The sequence below is a fragment of the Sciurus vulgaris genome (genome assembly GCF_902686455.1).
Source record: "Sciurus vulgaris genome assembly, chromosome: 3".
NCBI lineage: Eukaryota > Metazoa > Chordata > Mammalia > Rodentia > Sciuridae > Sciurus > Sciurus vulgaris.
The window spans coordinates 19,988,892-20,006,029 of record NC_136463.1 but is presented as its reverse complement, the minus strand read 5'-3'; the positions used below and the strand labels follow the sequence as shown (position 1 = coordinate 20,006,029).

At 43.6% G+C, this 17,138-nt stretch overlaps 1 long non-coding RNA gene across 2 annotated transcripts; it reads right to left on the bottom strand.

Annotated features, from left to right (window-relative positions):
- Positions 1 to 300: 300 nt before the first annotated feature.
- On the bottom strand, positions 301 to 3,811 carry LOC306657471. 2 transcript variants are annotated; one of them, XR_013762803.1, is made up of 4 exons: positions 2,724 to 3,811; positions 2,025 to 2,136; positions 1,684 to 1,765; positions 301 to 421 (listed from the first exon to the last, which is right to left on the bottom strand). It is a non-coding gene; the product is annotated as an uncharacterized lncRNA (long non-coding RNA). The 2 variants fall into 2 exon arrangements; XR_013762804.1 differs by lacking the exon at positions 301 to 421 and having other exon boundaries at positions 1,464 to 1,765.
- Positions 3,812 to 17,138: the final 13,327 nt, after the last annotated feature.

Here is a 17,138-nt window from a genome sequence, read left to right as displayed (position 1 = left end):
TTGTTGAAGCTGGCTTTGAACTCGCAGTCCTCCTGCCTTGGCCTCCTGCGCTGCGGGGATTACAGGCATGTGCTCTCATGCCCAGCCCCTCCTTCTATTTATTAGCAGAACAACCCAGGTTTTAGTTGGGCACATGATGCCCACCAAAGTCCACATTTCCCAGCATCCTTTGCAGTTCAATGTGGCCATGTAACTAAGTTGTAGCCAATGGGATGCAGAAGTTTCTACAAGCAACTTCTAATGTCTCCCCTCCTCTGTCCTCCTTGCCTTGGACAAGATATAGGCTCACCTGGATGAGAAGTGGCCTTGGTCATGGTCATGAAGTTGAAGCCAACATTCTAGGAGATGATGGAGAATACAACAGAAGGAATCTGGATACTCACACAAACTCTTGAAGTTTGCCCTGATTGTCTACCCAGACCTGAACCAAATGTGAGAAAATAATACAATTCTCATTTGTTCTAGCATCTTTGCTTGTACCTTAGCCTCTCGAAGGATAGCTACTTGCCATCTCACTGCCATACCCCAGCTCCTAAAGGTCTCTCATCCATCCTGTATCCCAATCCCTTTTGATTTTCCTTTGCCAAATTGACAGAGGATGGATTAAAAAAAAAAAAAAAAAAAAAATTGTGAACTGCCAAAAGTCATCAAAGGTGTCCAAAAACTGAGGCATAAACCAATCAAGTTTATCATAGCAAAGCCTCACTCCACCATCATGACCATGATCGGGCACTCTGATTGGGGGCTAGAAATTTAGAGAATATGAAATTCAAAGCAATAATGACAAAGAATGGTAAAAATGCAAATGTTACAACATTTCTATGCATCGTACACATGCCTCCAAATAGACAGAAAACAAGGGGTTGACTCTTCCAAAGGGAACTTCTGGGGGACTGTTGTTAATATCACCCTCTTCATGATTCATAGATGGAAAATCGAAGTGGGTTGGTGGGTGTGTTTCAGGGCCTTGCATGGGGCAGCCAGGATGCCAGAGCTCTGTGTCCTGCCATGGTGACTCACTCCGTGGACCTTGCACCGCTTTCATGCTCACCTTGTAGAATTTCCAACTGGTACAGCTTCGTGGTCACTTTATGGAGTTTCTTACTCCCCAGTTCTCAGGCTGCTTCTCTCCAACCAGCATCATCTTATTTCCTGCCCTCTCTGATCTGGGCTCATAGCCATGCTATTTTTTTCTTGATAAGGACCAGGAAAGTTCCTCCAAGCTCCTTGGAATCCTTCTTAATTCTGAGTTTGGTTCAGAATGACTTGTGTCACCCCTAGGCCATTACCAGGGAGTAACAAATAACCTGTGACCCCATGTTTCCCAGAATCCAGTGGGAATTTGATATTTGTAAATCCCAAAGTCTCACAATCCCTTAATTATAACATATCTTTTGCTTCCACAGGAAGTAAGGAAGGAAGGAAGGAAAAATGAGCATCTACTATGTGCCAGGAATTTTCCCATTTGCTTTCTGATCTAGCTGCAGGATAATATGGTAAGCAGTGAGCGTTTGGTCAAAGATACAAGAAGATAGAGGGATCAAAAGTGAGTGGGATCAGATAACATAGCAGAGAGGAGGGTGGAGGAAGGAGAGAGGAGGTCAAAGGTTCTGCCTCAGTAAGAGGTTTGGGATTCCAAGCATGGAGTTTTTCTTCCACACTCTACTTTCTGGAAACACCTACATCCACTCCTTGTGATGAGCTCACCCTTCTGTTGGCAACGACTACCTCTCCTCTTGGCTCTGGTTGGGCCACACCAACATTTCTGCAGGAGGAATAAGGCAGTAACAGGAATCTCATTTTTCTTCTTAAAATAATACCTCTCTGTTCTGCCAACAAGCAGGGAGCTGCTCCTGCCAGCAGTCCTGTGGGAAGCCTGCTCCCAATCCGGTAGGATTAGTCTGATGCTGGCTTCCCAGGAGCCCCCAGAAGCCAAGGCAGGCCTCAGGCGACCTTGAACTCCTGGCTGCAGGTCCCCTAATATCTTTCTCAGCCCATGTGTGTGTTGGGGGGCAATCGCTTACCTCTTTGTCTGCAACCCAGTCAATCCAGGGGAAAGGGATGCTCTTCTCACCAGCTGGGCTCCCCTAGCTGGTGGCTCCCTCCCTGGCATCTCTCTAGGACCTATGCAATTTCCTACAAGGAAAGAATCGTTGGAAAAACCATTTCGAACAGGAAGAATTTAATTTTTTTTTTCTTGCAACTAGCTTTCCCCCTTTTTAGAGAAAAAAGAAGGGGGGAGCAAAAAAGTCCTCATTTGCCTAAAGGTCTGAATGCCTGGAAATTTCTTCCCTGTGTGCACATTATCCATTTCCTGGCTGCAGGGATGGAAGGACTCAGAGAATTTGAAGGATATTAAACAGATTCATAATGGACCCAGCAATATAAACATGTCTCAAGTACAGACAGAAATGCCACAAGCTTCTATTTGGTTTAATGTAAAACATACACCAGTTGTGTCCGTGTTCCCATTTTACAAATAAACAAGGCGGGGAGATGGGCCCAGAATCCTCCCAGGGGAACCAGGTGCCTCTGTTCATTGCGATTTTGAGGCTTCTCTTGCCCACAAAAGACTCAGAAAAGAACGCTTAATGTAGCTTTGCAGATCAGTGCCAAAAGGCACAGCAAATGCGAAGCCGGGCCAAATGGTCTGCAGCGATTCCCACCCTTTGTGCCGGTGTCCTCAGTGCGTAGGGGATCAGGAGCCCCTCAAAGGAAGTTACCAGGCAGCAGGATGTACTCAGTCTGGAGCATTGGGAGTGTGGGTTCAAATTCTGCTTCTGTCCCCACTGCCAGCAGGACCCCAGGCAATGCCTCCACCCCTCTGCCAACAGCTGGGTTTTCTTATCTGTGAAATGAGTTAGCAATCCCAGATCTGTGGATGTCACTGCAAGACCTCTAGTGCTTCATGAAGTGAGAGAGTGAATGTCCCGGGTTAGGAGATACATGATCTCAGGAATGGCTATTTTCCTGTTTTAATTCAAAATCAGTGTTTCCTGACACCGATTCCTTCAAATCCAGAGCCGGAGGGACTGTGTCACGGTCAGAAAGTCTAAAAATGTTGAGGCAGATCATGGATTCAAAGGTCGTTGTGACTAATTTTGTCCTGTAACTAGTCAGTTTGGAGTCAAAGTATCAGCCAGACCAGTGAGCTGGCTGGATTGACCTGAGGGGTCAGTCAAAACGTTACTCCTGCTGGTTACTCCAGCAAGGGCACCACCCATATTCCAACAGAGAAGGAAGAGATCAAAAGGGGAGGAGGGTGGACTTTGGAGCCGGCCTGCCTGGGTTTTACTGTGTGACATGAGGCAAATTCTCTAATCCTCCTGTGTCCTGGGTTCCTCATGTGCTAAATAGGGACAATAGAAGGCCCCTCAGAGGAGACTGTGAGGATGAAATGATCTCCCCACATGAAGAGCTTTGGGCAGGGCCAGCCCCAGTGAGTGTGCTCCAAGTGTTCACTATTATTTGTGCCGGAGATCGACAGCAAAATGTTTGCAGAGAATAAAAGAAATTCTCAGATGAGAAAACCAAGGTTTGTACTTGGGATATGATCCACCGAAGGTCATACAGGTTGAATTAGCACCTCATTGACATTTTCTAGGCATTGAAATCACAGTAATAATCATGTGGGTACCATTTATTGATACCTCTCTCCATTCCAGGCATAGTGCTAAGCATCCTTCATCCTTTATGTAGTTAAATCCTTACTCCTGCTCATTTTATAGATAAGGAAATTGAGGCTCAGAGAGGGAAAGGACTTTGACTGAGATCAGACAGTTGGTGGCTAGATGTGATGTTCTCCCCAAAATCCTCACCAACCCTTCAGCCAGGCCCAGATACCTGGTCGGTCCTTCCTTCCTTCCTTCCTTCCTTCCTTCCTTCCTTCCTTCCTTCCTTCCTTCCTTCCTTCCTTCCTGCCTTCCTTCCTTCCTTCCTTCCTTTCTTTCTTTCTTTCTTTTTCTTTCTTCTTTCCTTCCTTCCTTCCTTTATTCTTTTTCTTTTTCTATTTTTTTCTTGTTACCAGCTGTTGACCCCAGAGGCACTGAACCGCTGAGCCACATCCCCAGTTCTTTTTATTTTTTATTTTGAGACAGGATCTCACTAAGCTGCTTAGGGCCTCACTAAATTGCTGAGGCTGGCTTTGAACTTGTGATCCTCCTGCCTCAGCCTCCGAAGTGGCTGGGATTACAGCGTGCAACACCGTGCAAGGCAACACCTGGTTCTTGATTCTTGGCTCAGATTCCAAGGCTCCCCATGGCCTCACCAGGGCCTGGGTGTGCATTCTCACTGTGTGAGGGGAATGACGCATGGTGGCTTTAAGCTCAGCCTTAAGTTGTCCATGTTGGTGTCACTCTGTCTCCCAGGTCCCCTTGCCTGTCACTACATTTTTCATTGTGCTCAGAGTTGTTTCTCTCCAGGTTTTTGGCCATGCTCTTGTCTAAGGCTCTAAGAATTCTCTGTTTTCAGATAATAAATAACAAGTTCCCAAGTCTTCCAGAGATGTGGGAAGGGAGGCGCTTAGCAGCTCTCAAGCCCGGAGAGTCCTTGGATCTCACCCAAGAGTTCCTGGCCTCCTGGTTCATCTGTCCCCGAAGACATCTACTCTCCTACTTCTCTGACCTGCTGGCATGTAAATTATCCCCAAATTCTTCCTAAGGAAAATAGAAGGGAGGAGTGGAGAGTCAGAGAAAGAGAAAGTGAGGAAAGAAACACCAAAACCCTGGGGAGAAAAGAATAAGCCCTGTTCCTCACTATCGCTTCATGGTTAGAGCGGAACTTCAGGAGTGGCCCCTGATCGGCTTGGTCAGCCGTCTGGGCCCTGGGCTGACTTCCTCCTGCCACACTCGCTCCACAGCACCAAAGGTACGTGGCCGCTTGTAGGTACTATGTTGTGCGTATCTGGGACACTAGGATTTCCTACCCAGACAACTCAGCCCTTTTCTAGGATCTGCATGGGCTTCTTCCTGGACTCCGTCCTCCTCAAATGCCCCAGGTGTGCACCTCTGGGCTGTTTGTAGGGGGAACCTAGGTTAAGGGGCTTCCTCGTGCCTCTGCAGGAAGTCCTTGCCAGGCAGGGTGGAGCTGGTGGGGGTACAAGAGGAAGGGATTGGGCCAAGGGTGAGAGCCAAAAGCTGCTTTCCCCATGCGGTGGTGTTCTGTGCTGAACTCCAGGGAGTCCAGGGCCTCCAAATTCAAACCTGGCCTTCTGGGCATGATAGGATATTAGTCGAGGTTGGAAGATAAAACCAATTTAAGTTTGATGTTTAACTCTATAGTGTTTAGACACATGAAGGTGGGCCCCCATCTGTATTCTGGCCCCAGGCCTTTTAATGGTTATGGGTTATCCTGTTTCCTAATCCCTTTTAATTCCCACACAGATATAATCTCACTTAGTTCCCATAGTAATTCTGAGTTGGGTATATAGTAGTCCCCTACTTTGTCCATGAGGGATGTGTTCTAAGACCCCCCAGTGGGTCTTGAAACTGATGCCTGAAACTGTGAACCAAAACCTATATACATTGTGGTTCTGTTCTATACATACGTACCTATGATTAAGCTTAATTTATAAATTAGACACAGTAAGAGATTAACAGCAAAGCTAGCAATAACAGACCAATCATAACAGTATACTGTAATACAAGTTATTTAAAACTTATGAATTATTTATTTCTAGAATTGTCCATTTAATATTTCTAGATCATGGTTGACCTTAGGTAACTGAAACCCTGGAAAGCAGAATGGGTGCGAATAAGGAGGGAAAATTGTAATCATTTTCAGTTAACAAAAGAAGTCTCGGGGAGCTTGTCTGAGTTTGTATAGCTGGGAAGTGGAAGACCTTGAACATGAATCAAACTCTCCAACCAACAGCTGGCTTTTCCTTCTCTCCTGCCCCCTGCACTGTCTTGAGGACCTCCTCCCCTTTAGGAGATGACCTCTTTGGGTGCCTAGGTTGAATGATCAGCCAGGTGGAAGGGGACACACTCAGACTGTGAAATCCAATAGGGCAGACTCACCCCAGAGGAGGAGCCCTACCCTAGGGACAAGGGAGAAAAGCTCAGAAGAAAGGAAAATGAGACCTTGCTGTTCATCAGATTGGCAGTTGCTGACAGCTCCTGTTTCAAAACCATAACCTCATCAGGGGCCCCCCCTCTCAAAGCTCCCCTCTCCCAACAAACTAGAGTTTTCCATTGTAGAGAAGGAAAGAAATGTGACTCTAATCCCCTTTGTTCCATGATTTCATCTTCTCTCTCTCTCTTTCTCTCTCTCTTCCAGGAAGAGGAGGGACTCCAGGCGCAAACAGTCGGGGGAGGGAAGTGGGGTGGGAGGAGAGTCAACACTCCTCTCAATGTCTTGGGGTCCTGGGGGCTTTGGAAAGGAGAGGACGAGCGGCAAGGGGTGGCCCAGCCCCTCCCCAGCAGCCAACAGAGCTGGAAACCTGGGAGATTTCTCTGAGGCCACCCTCTGCGTCCCTGCTCCCAGGCCCACATGCCACTGGTTTCACCCCTGACTCTGCATCCAGTGATCCCTCACGGGATCTGAGTGTAGCCTCATCACTTCCCATTAGATTTTGCAACGCCTGCCACCGCGGCCTCCCAGAGTCCAGCACTGTGTGCCTTAAGGCTTTCCTCCACCCAGCAAGTCTCCTCCAGGTCATCCCTCAGGGGCTCTGCACTACCCACAGGCTTCAGTGTGACACTCCAGGCCCTCCTTGTCCTCTTGAAGCCGGAATTAAGGACAGGTAGTTAGTGTAGAAATAGGGGATCAGGTCAAATCGAGGAAATGAAGCCATGAAGCCATCTGCCGCTGGAAGTTAGAGACTGCCCCTGGGAGAATGGATTGTTAAGGATCTCCGGAGGCCATTGATTACCAAATTTACCTGCCTTTATCAAGGACTGCAAGCATGGAACTGCTAATTAATGCCCCCTGGGCCCTTACCTGCCTGAATCACCTTGGCCCTCCCCCTGCCCATCGCTTCTCACTTAATGCAAAGTAGGCAGGAAGAAGAGATAAGTGGGGAGAGAACTGGAGAACAAAAGAGACTTTAACATATAAAAGATGTAGGGTGCGCTCACTTCTTGGGACTTTAGAACATCAGCCATGGCCCCCTTCTTCCTGCCGGGAGAAGTCTGTATTATTACCTTTAAATAAAACCTGCTCAATATGCTTGCCTTGGCGTGCTTCTCTAGTGTTCAATCTTCAACATTAGAAGGAGCAGAACTCGTCACCGGTAAACAGCGGTATCAATCTCCCTGCCTTTTCTCCAACTCAGTGGTCACAATTTCTTCTTGTCACTTTACTATTTGGTAACCCCAGGCTCCTTATGGTGCTGTCCTGGCCTCTACAAACATGGTTCCTGTTGCTTTCTCTCTTCCAGAAAGATGGACTATACACACACCACACTGCTTGGACCACCCCTTCTTGGGGTTTCCACAGTCTCCTGTGATTATTTCTATTATGTACACTTCCCACTTATTCACTTATTGTCCCCAATCCATCCACTTATCTCTTACCCACTAAGATCCTGGAGGGACGGAGCATCCTGCACACTTTTGCCATTTTGTTTTTGCAGGTCCTAGCGAAGCTCTCGGCCAAGCAGCCCTGCCCTGATTCCCAAGTGCTTTGAGAAGCCTAGAAAGCTGCGCTGTCCTAACCCCCATGCTCATCGACCATCTCCCAGTCTTTCCTGCCGCCCAGCATGACCCCAGTGCAGACCTCTTTCCCTTCCATCTAAAGATGGCCAATGAACACATGCGCATTGGCCTTTCTTCCCTCCTCAACCAAATCCCACTAAAAGAAGAGGATTTTTTTTTTTTTTTTTTTAAATAAATGCACAAGAACAGGAAGATAGAAGTGACAACATACAGCAGGAGGCTGGAAACTTGAGAGAAGGGGATTAAAGGGAATAGAGAGAGCTCAATCTTGCATCAGTCACAGGGCAAGCTGGGAACCAGTTTGATTTTCACTGCCTGAATTGCCAAACTCTTGGGAATGGTGGCATTGGGAAGCTCTAGAAACTGTGGGGAGATGTGTGAGGCGGGGAAATAAGAGAGTCTCAGAGCTCTTCTGTACTCTGAATAGATAATGGCACAACACTTCTCAGGGCCTTTAATAAGCTGAGCATATTTATTGGGACTTTCCAGGAATGGAATTCACTAGGCAGTATTTTCAGAATACATTTACCCATAAAACATTTTTTTCTACCTTTAACATCTTGAGGAACCCAGCTTGGACAATACCATTATAATTTGCCAGTGGCTGGGAGAGGGGATGGGAGTATGTATCAGAAGTCTTTACTCAGGTCAGCTAAATCCAATGACTCAGTGCGTCATCGTTAATTCATTAATAGTGGGTTTGTTAAAGACCCACTGTGTGCAGCAGGCATGGTGGTGCATGCCTGTAATTCCAGCACCTAGGGAGGCTGAGGCAGGAGGATGGCAAGTTCAAAGCCAGCCTCAGAACTTATTGAGGCCCTAAGCAATTTAGTGAGACCCTGTCTCAAAGTAAAAATTAAAAGGGTTAGGGATGTGGCCCAGTGCTTAAGTGCCCCTGGGATCAATCCCTAGTACCAAAAACAAAACAAAACAAAACTCATACCAAAAACAGCAATAACAAACCACTATGTGCCAGGCCATGTGTGTTGGGGAAACTAAGAACAAGACCACCCTGATCCCACCCTTAGGAAACTGACCTCCTGGTGGGAGAGTAATCAACTGCCTGTCTCCATGTGGTTCCATTCAGGTAACAGAAGGATCTAGCCCCATCCTGTCCTTCTACAGAGTCACCTTTCCATAGACTATTCAGGAAAAGCTGCGCTGTCTCCTGGGCTCTGGCTCAGCTCATCATCTCTGTACTTCACCCTAGTGGTCCCCTGGCTCCACCTCCTATCTGGGGCAGGTGTGTTTGACAGACCTGCACTCCAGGTTTGAGGTGTTGTGGGGTTTCCAGGCAGGCACCACTTCAGATGGAATATCTTCCATTGCTAGACCATGGGTAAGCAGGCTTTTGCTGTAAAAGGCCAAATAGGAAGTATTTTAGGTGCTGTGGGCCAAGAGCAAAATCAAGGGTATTATGTATAGATTTACAGAAAACAAATTGCCACAACTTTTTTTATTAACAAAATTCAAAACATAATAATAATAATAATAATAATAATAATAATAATAACAATAATAGAATACTTTTTTACAATACAGGTTAACCAGTGAGAAAATTGGAATTATTTTGGGGATATAACATTTTGCTTAATTGAGGTTTGCATTTGTCAGCTTTCTGTCCACATAATAAAATGCCCAAAGCAATTAACTTATAAAGTTAATTGGCTATGGTTCTGGAGTTTCCAGTTTCTTATTGCTTAGGGCCTTTGGTGAAAGAAGTACGACATGTCAGGGTTGCTTGGTGGAGTAAAACTTCTCACCTCTTCAGTCAGGAAGCAAAAGGAAGAGGAAGAGCAAGAGGCCAGAATCCCACAATTCCTTTCAAGACATGCTCTTAATGATCTAAGGACCACCTACTAGGCCCCATCTCTTAAAGGCCCTCTCACCTCCCAACAGTGCAGCCCAGAGACCAAGACTTTTGGGGGACACTTATCTAAACCACAGCAGGGATCAGTGTTGGTTTCCCTATCCATCTGTAAACATTCACCTATAAAAATTTTTCTTAGTTCACAGGTCTTACTGAAACAGACAGTAGATCATGGTTTGTTGACTCTTGGTGTCTTAGTCCATTTTGTGTTTACTATAACAGAATGTCTGAGACTGGTTAATTTATAAATAATAGTTTATTTGACTCATAGTGTTGGAGGCTGAGAAGTCCAAGATCACAGGGCTGTCTTGTGAGGGCTTTTATGCTGCATTATCCCATGGCAGAAGGCAGAAGGGCAAGAGAATGAGAGAACTAGCAGGACCAGGCCAGCTCAAGTCTCTCTTCCTCTTCTTATAAAGCCACTAATCCAACCATGGGGGCCCCATCCTCTTGACCTCATCTAATGCTAATTACTCCCAAAGATTTCATTTTCAAATACCATCTACATTTGAATTTGGTGGTTAGGTTTCCAACACATGAACTTTGGGGGACACTTTCAAACCATAGCTCCTAGCCTAGATAGATGTCAACCATCCCTGCCTCACTACCTAGCTATCTAACTTAGCCCTGGGCCTGTCCTCATGTCACCTTGCCAGACCTTTCTCCCATCCAACTCCTTCTCCTTACCTCCTCAGGCCTAGACTTAACAACAATGGGAGGACTGTTCATTTAATATGCGGAGCTTTGAGTCTTTTTTTTTCTTTAGCAGTCCAAGGGCTTTTATTTTTTTTTATATGTATCATGCCATGAATTCCTAGGGACTAGGTTTCAGCAGTTCAGGCTCCTTTCCATTAGTTTCTCTCTCTTTTTTTGATACTGGGGATTGAATTCAGGGGCGCTTAACCAGTGAACCACATCCCCAGCTCTTTTGTATGTTTTATTTAGAGACAGGGTCTCACTGAGTTACTTAGGACCTTTCTAAGTTGCTGAGGCTGGCTTTGAACTTGCGATCCTCCTGCCTTTGGAGCCACAGGGATTACAGGTGTGGGCCACCATGCCTGGCTCCATTGGTTCTCACAAAATGCGCTTTTTCTGGGTGGAGCAGCGGAACTAAGGCCCCTTTCTCTTTGTCTTCCTTTTTTTCTGACCATTTTCCTTCACATGTTTCAGGAAGCTGTCTTGCCTCTTGGAGTACTTAATGGGCTCAACACACACTTTAATTCTCTTGGCAAGAATCTTGCCCTTAACTTGCTTGTTCACAACAGTGCACACAGTAGCCTGGGTAACTTTGTAGGCTTTCCCAGTTTTGCCAAGGTAACATTTGTGGGTCATTCCTTTTTGAACAGTAGCCATTCCCCTAAAGTCTACAATATTACCCTTCTTGTAGATTTGCATATATGTGACCAAAGGAATGACTCCATGTTTTCTAAAAGGTCTAGAGAACATATATCAGGTTTCTCTCTTCTTTCCCTTTGTGTTCTTCATTCTGGTGGAATTGCTGGAAGATGGCAGTTCTGGCAATTTTTTCCTAACTACTCCAGGGGTCTGCTGAACTCATGAGCCAAATCTAACCTGCTGTCTGTGTGTGGTCTATGAGCTAAGAGTGTTTTTGTTTGTTTTTTAGAAACAGCTTTATTGATATATAATTCATCCATTTAAAGTGTGCAAGTCTGTGGTTTTTAGTATATTCACAGATATGTGCAAACATAGCTACAGGCAATTGTAGAACATTTTATCACCCCAAGAAGAAACTCCACCCCCCTTTTGCTGTCATCTCCAATTCCCTTACCCTCCCAGGCCTAAGCAACCACAAGTCTACTTTATGTCTCTAGGAAGAATGGTTTTTACATTTTTTTTTTTTTTTTTTTTTTTTTTTGTGCTAGGGATTGAACCCAGGGCCTTGTGCATGCAAGGCAAGCACTCTACCAACTGAGCTATCTCCCCAGCCTGGTTTTTACATTTTAAGTGGCTAAAGGAATCAAAAGAAGAGCCAGGTACAGTGGAGCACACCTGTAGTCACAGTGACTCAGGAGGCCGAGGCAGGAGGATCACAAGTTCAAGAGACTCCTGGGTAGTTTAGTGAGACCCTATCTCAAAATCAAAAACAAAAAGGGCTAGGGATGCAACTCAGTGGTAGAGCACCCCTGGGTTCCACCCCCAGTACTGGGAGGACAAAAAAAAAAAAAAAAAGAAAAGTAAAAAAAAAATCAAAAAAGAGTTTTTTATGATGTGGGACGATTATATGAAATTCAGATTTCATTGAATTTAATCAAGTTTAATTGGAACACAGCCACCCTGTTCATTTACATCTCTGTGGCTTTCATGCTACAAGGCTTAGTTGGGTAGTTGTCGCAGATATTCTAAGGCCCACAAGCCTAAAATGTTTACTATCTGGCCCTTTGCAGAAAAAGTTTTCTGACCTCTCCTCAGGCTAAGCCAAGGAGGCTTGGGGAGGGGGCAGGGATTGGGGTTTCTTCCCCAGGCTAGTAGGCCCATTAGGAGGGATTTCTCACCTGGGAGGAATGCAAGGCTCCCCTGGGCTGGTGTTCTTAGCCCTCTGTGTGGGCCCCTGGGCTCTGATGCTGTTTCCTGCACCTCATTCCAGTGAGTCTGGTTTAGTGGGTCTGGGGTGGGCACCCGGAGCCTGCCTTTTAATCAGCACCTATGATTCCGAGCTGGGTGGTCTCCAGGGCACACTGAGAAGTGCCATTGTCTGCCAATGCATGCAGACTGTAGCTCCTGTCATGGGATCAAGGACATTTCCTTTTGTAAGGCCCCCAAAAAAGGAAACCCCAACTCTGTCCCATGGATGGACGGCAACCCCAATCAACCGCAGGAGGCGTCACTTGATGCAAACCGCAAGAGGTGTTTATTCCAGCGCGCTGGGACCCAACTCGAGGAGTCGAGTCCCTAGCAGAAAATCTTGTAGGTTTATAAAGGCAGAAACCACACATCGGGAGGGGTCACACATGAAAGGGAAAAGGGGGGACAAAGCTGCCGGGAAATTTCAAAGGGGGGTCTGGGTTTGCTGATAACATACAACATGTTTCACAATGTTTTACAATAGGGCGTAGATTCTGGTCAATAGTTTCTGGTAATCATTGTGTTTGATCACTATCTGGCTATCTGGCTCAATTTACCCTTTTATTCTCTGGGGCTGTTTCTTGGAACAGCTTTAAGGGCTTTGTTCCCATTCCTGGGAGGGTGACCTTAGGGAGTTGAGATGACTGGGAGGGTGACCTTAGGGAGTTAAGATAACTGGGAGGGTGACCTCAGACATCTTAAAAAAATGTCCATTCTTTCATTTCCCCATTTTCTTTTCTGGTAAGTTCTAATCATGGAACTTCTGTCTCTATATACTCTTCTCCAAAGCTATTTCCTTGGCGGAGGGACTGGTATTGTTGCCTGAGCATTAGTACCTGTACAGCACTTATTCTTTCCCTGATGAAGGTGACTAGGTGATTTCGGGCAGGCAAGAGCCGAGGGGGCGGGCCACCAATTAGCAGTCCCTTGTTTGCAGTCCTTGATAAACAGTCCTTGATAAAGGCAGGTAAATTTGGTAATCAATGGCCTCCAGAGATCCTTGACATTCCATTCTTCCAGGGGCAGTCTCCAACTTGCAGAGGCAGATGACCTCATGGCTTCATTTCCTCGATTTGACCCGATCCCCTATTTCTACACTAACTACCTATTCCCAATTCTGGCTTCATTCCCCCCTTTAGCTTTAGGAACCCATAACTGCTTGTTAAGAAAATGAAAAGGGGCGTCGGTCATTCTGGCTGCTTCGAAGCTGAATGGGGGCAGCGAGGGGCAAGCAGTTTGGAGTTCCTTCTTTTTAAAAAATCGGGTCAATCGAGGGGTCCCAGGAAGAAGCCTGGTTGGAGAAGAGCAGGTTGTAAAGTCGTCTGGGGGTGGCTGCTTCTATGATAGAAGAACAAAAAGACATGAGTACTGAAATGAGATTAGCACAAAGTAAATGTTGCAGCATCTGAAATATGCCACTGAGTATCATGAAAATGACAGAAGTTAATCTCTCACCAGGAGGTGGAAGAACTGAGAAATTGTTCCCATAACTAGGCCTAGCAAAGGCTGGAGAGGACAAGGCCTTCATTTGGGGACTTTAACATTGCCATAGATGTCCCTAAAAAATATAGTTAAGCTACTTAATGTCATCTGATTTTGTAAAATATCCCTTTATTGGTATAACCTGTGTTTAGTAGAGATCTCTATACTTCTGTTACTTAGAAATAGATAATCATACTGGCAAACATAGATTAAGTCTACCTGTGTAGCTTAGGAAGGTCTGCAGGCCTTAAACTGACTAAAAACTTCTGACTCTGGCAGTTTCTCTGATAGTTATCAGGATACATCTAAAGTTACATTTAACTATTATTTCCTTTAAATGCCCAAGAATGGCTATACTTTGGTTTTAACTGTTTTGCTGGGTGTCTAAGATCAAGCTGGTCAAATTGACCTGGTTCCTGTCTTGTTAAAGAGTCAGCTGAGTCCCACAGGGGTCACTCGTACAGAACTTAAGAGCGGCTCCTTAGCTCCACCAGTGACTTTGGTTAGGCAGGGTCTCTTGATGGGGTGACTTCCTTTAGAAACATCAAGGGATGTTTCCCCTTTTCCATGACCCTCCTCTGCAGCAGATGCACTGGATGATTTTTCATCCTCTAGTCAACAATCTCCTTGATCAGGAGGTTGTGTGACCCAGAGTTGCAACGCTCCTTAGAGAAGTTCTCTTACTCCCTGGGTTCAGGCTAACGTTGAGGGCAAGACCCAAATATGGACTTTTCTTGACCTCTGTATTTAACTCCAATTTCTAAGTTTGATCTTAATTATCCAGCAAGCCAGTCTCACCAGTCATAAATTAAGAGTAATGGGCTTTAACTTTGATGTCCATAACTTTACAGTTATTTACCCTTTTATCTAACTGGAGTCTGCATTAGTACTGGAAGTTACCACTATCTATTCTATAGGTGATGGCTTATTATCACAAGTTACCTAGGTTGTTTGTTCTTGGAGCAGCTACTTCTGCAAAACATTAACAGGTAACAGTTTTACAAAATGAAATTAGCAAGAGTAAAAAATATATTCAGCTTGTATAATAGCTATCTTGAATTTCGATTGAGAACTACATTCTATCCCCTATTTGAGATCACAGTACTTTTACAACAAGAACCAATCTTTTGACTATAACTTTAAATAAGCTGAAGTCTGGCTTATTTTGGAGTCACTCTAACATGCAGTAAGGTGGGAGGCAGAGCCTTATCTCAGGTAAGGCAGGGCTCTTTACAGATCTTAAGTGTTCTAATTCTGATGTTGATCTTTGCTTCTTCCTTAAATATCATTAAGTAGTTTACATATACTGTTTCCTGAGTCTATATAAACTTTATAATTAACACAATTTAACATAGTATCTAAAACATGAATCAAAGAAAGGCTGAAAGAGCTTTTGTTATTTCCACAATCCGAGAGTGCTGGGACTCGAACCCAGGCCTCCCGCTTGAGAGTCAGGAACTCTACGAGATGAGCTAAATGGCCTGCACTGAGAGAGCTTTTAACTTTCCTTTTGTGATTAAATGGCAAAATGTTTTCATGTTTCACAATATTAACCTTTAAACAAGTCAGACTCTAATGTTTAGAAATACATTTACACTTGAAATTCTTTATCTCAGTGTAAAAAGTAACAAATTTTACACATACCCTATTGATAGCAGGTCCTATAATAGAACATTAAATGATAGAAATAAATCCCCAATAAAATTTACTCTTTATAAGTTTAAGATTACCATTACTGACAAGTTTAATCTGGAGGATAGCAGAGCTTAATAAATTCCTTGCTTTAAAAACTTGTGGTCCTGAAAAATATGAACACATTTAATATACAACTAGTGACCATTTCACAAATACCTTGACACTTTTATCTTACCAAATTGAGTTTTTAAAGAGAAATGTATACTCTGTAACAAAGTACAATACTCTATAATAGTTGTTTAACCATAATTGTATACACCCCAATTTTTAAGACTAATTGTTCTAAAGAATAAAACTTAATAGACACAAAGTTAAGAGTAAATTAGTGTTTCAAATCCTTGTCATTTTACCATGTCATTCTACCATATAGATTAAACTTTGGTTTATATCAGAACGCTAGTATTTCACCTTAGGAAAAACCTTCAATAATTTTAGCTGTCTCACATACATATAACCAACTTAGTTACACACAAACTTGTTGAAACTTGCCTTTTACTTACACAGACTTTCTTAGCACTTACTTAGACCCTCATGTATTTCATCACACAAGCACTTTCTTACCCAGAAACATTTCCTTTTTCCTTTTACTAAATATATTTCCATACCCAGAACCTTTTATTTTCTCTTTCCTACTCGTTGACCCCTTTTTGTTCACATTCTGAAACAACTCTTATGAAATTTCTGAATTTAGATAAATTACTCTATTTTAATAAGATTAAATATTCTGTTGTTTATAGTACTCTAATTGAAACACAGTTGAAACTTTTGGGACCCTTTGTATATAGAATTGCACTTGTTAGGACATGACTCTTAGTAACCTTGTTTTTAGTTTAGTGATGACACAAAGCAAGTTTAAACCCTTTTATTTACCAACCTATGAAAACACCAATAATGTTTAAGTATGATACCCCATGGAATTTAAGGAGTTAAAAGTACTCGATGTTATTTAACAATTAGCATTTTAACTTTGTAAATTAATCAGATGTCTCTACAAACACATTAGAGTAATCCCATACATGTTAACTCTAATTCACTTATTCTGTAAAAAACCAAGATATCAGATAAGTGTCCTGAACAGTATTTGCTGTCTCTTCCCTGTTGAAAAGTCCTAGAAACAATTGATATTAGACATTTTATTAACATCAATATTTTATTAGCTTGACCACCTAGAGACTTTCAAGTTATTTTCAAAGACATTTTACTCTTATTAGTTTACCCAATTTGAACCTCTTTTAAATCACGTGAATTAAAAGTATTTGGATCCATTTTTAAAATTTTAATTTTAGGAGCGCTCAGTTTTGATACAGACAAAACATGACATCAGACAGCACAACATACAAATAACACAATATCAAGCCCTTGTAACTTTATAGGTGAATCTCCATTGCAGTGTAACAGATGTTCAAAAACTCTAGTTGAATAAAAAATAGAACTGGTCAAAAAAATCATGAGCTCAAAAAAACATATAATTAAAAAAAACCAAGAGTCCTGGAAAAAAATCATACGGCCGTTAATTACTTTAGTAAAGTACCATAAAATTTACTTTGCTGGAGTTTTAAAGACTCTTTTTACCTTTTCTTTCCCTGGGTTTGAGACTGGTCTCCTACTGAGCCTTTAGGCTTCTTTTATTTATATTTCAATGTAAGCCTTGACTGAGATCTGGAAGGATCTAACAGGTTTTAACAGAAACTCTGTGTCTAAGGCATTTTAGCCATCTCATCCGGACAGGTTGGATGTTAAAATTATGAGACCTTATTTTTTACTACTTTTGAGACTGAAGCTACTTTGCTAAGTTACCCTTCAGGGCTGTCGGGAGGGGGAGTCCAGAGAAGGAACCTTTGGGGTCCACCCGA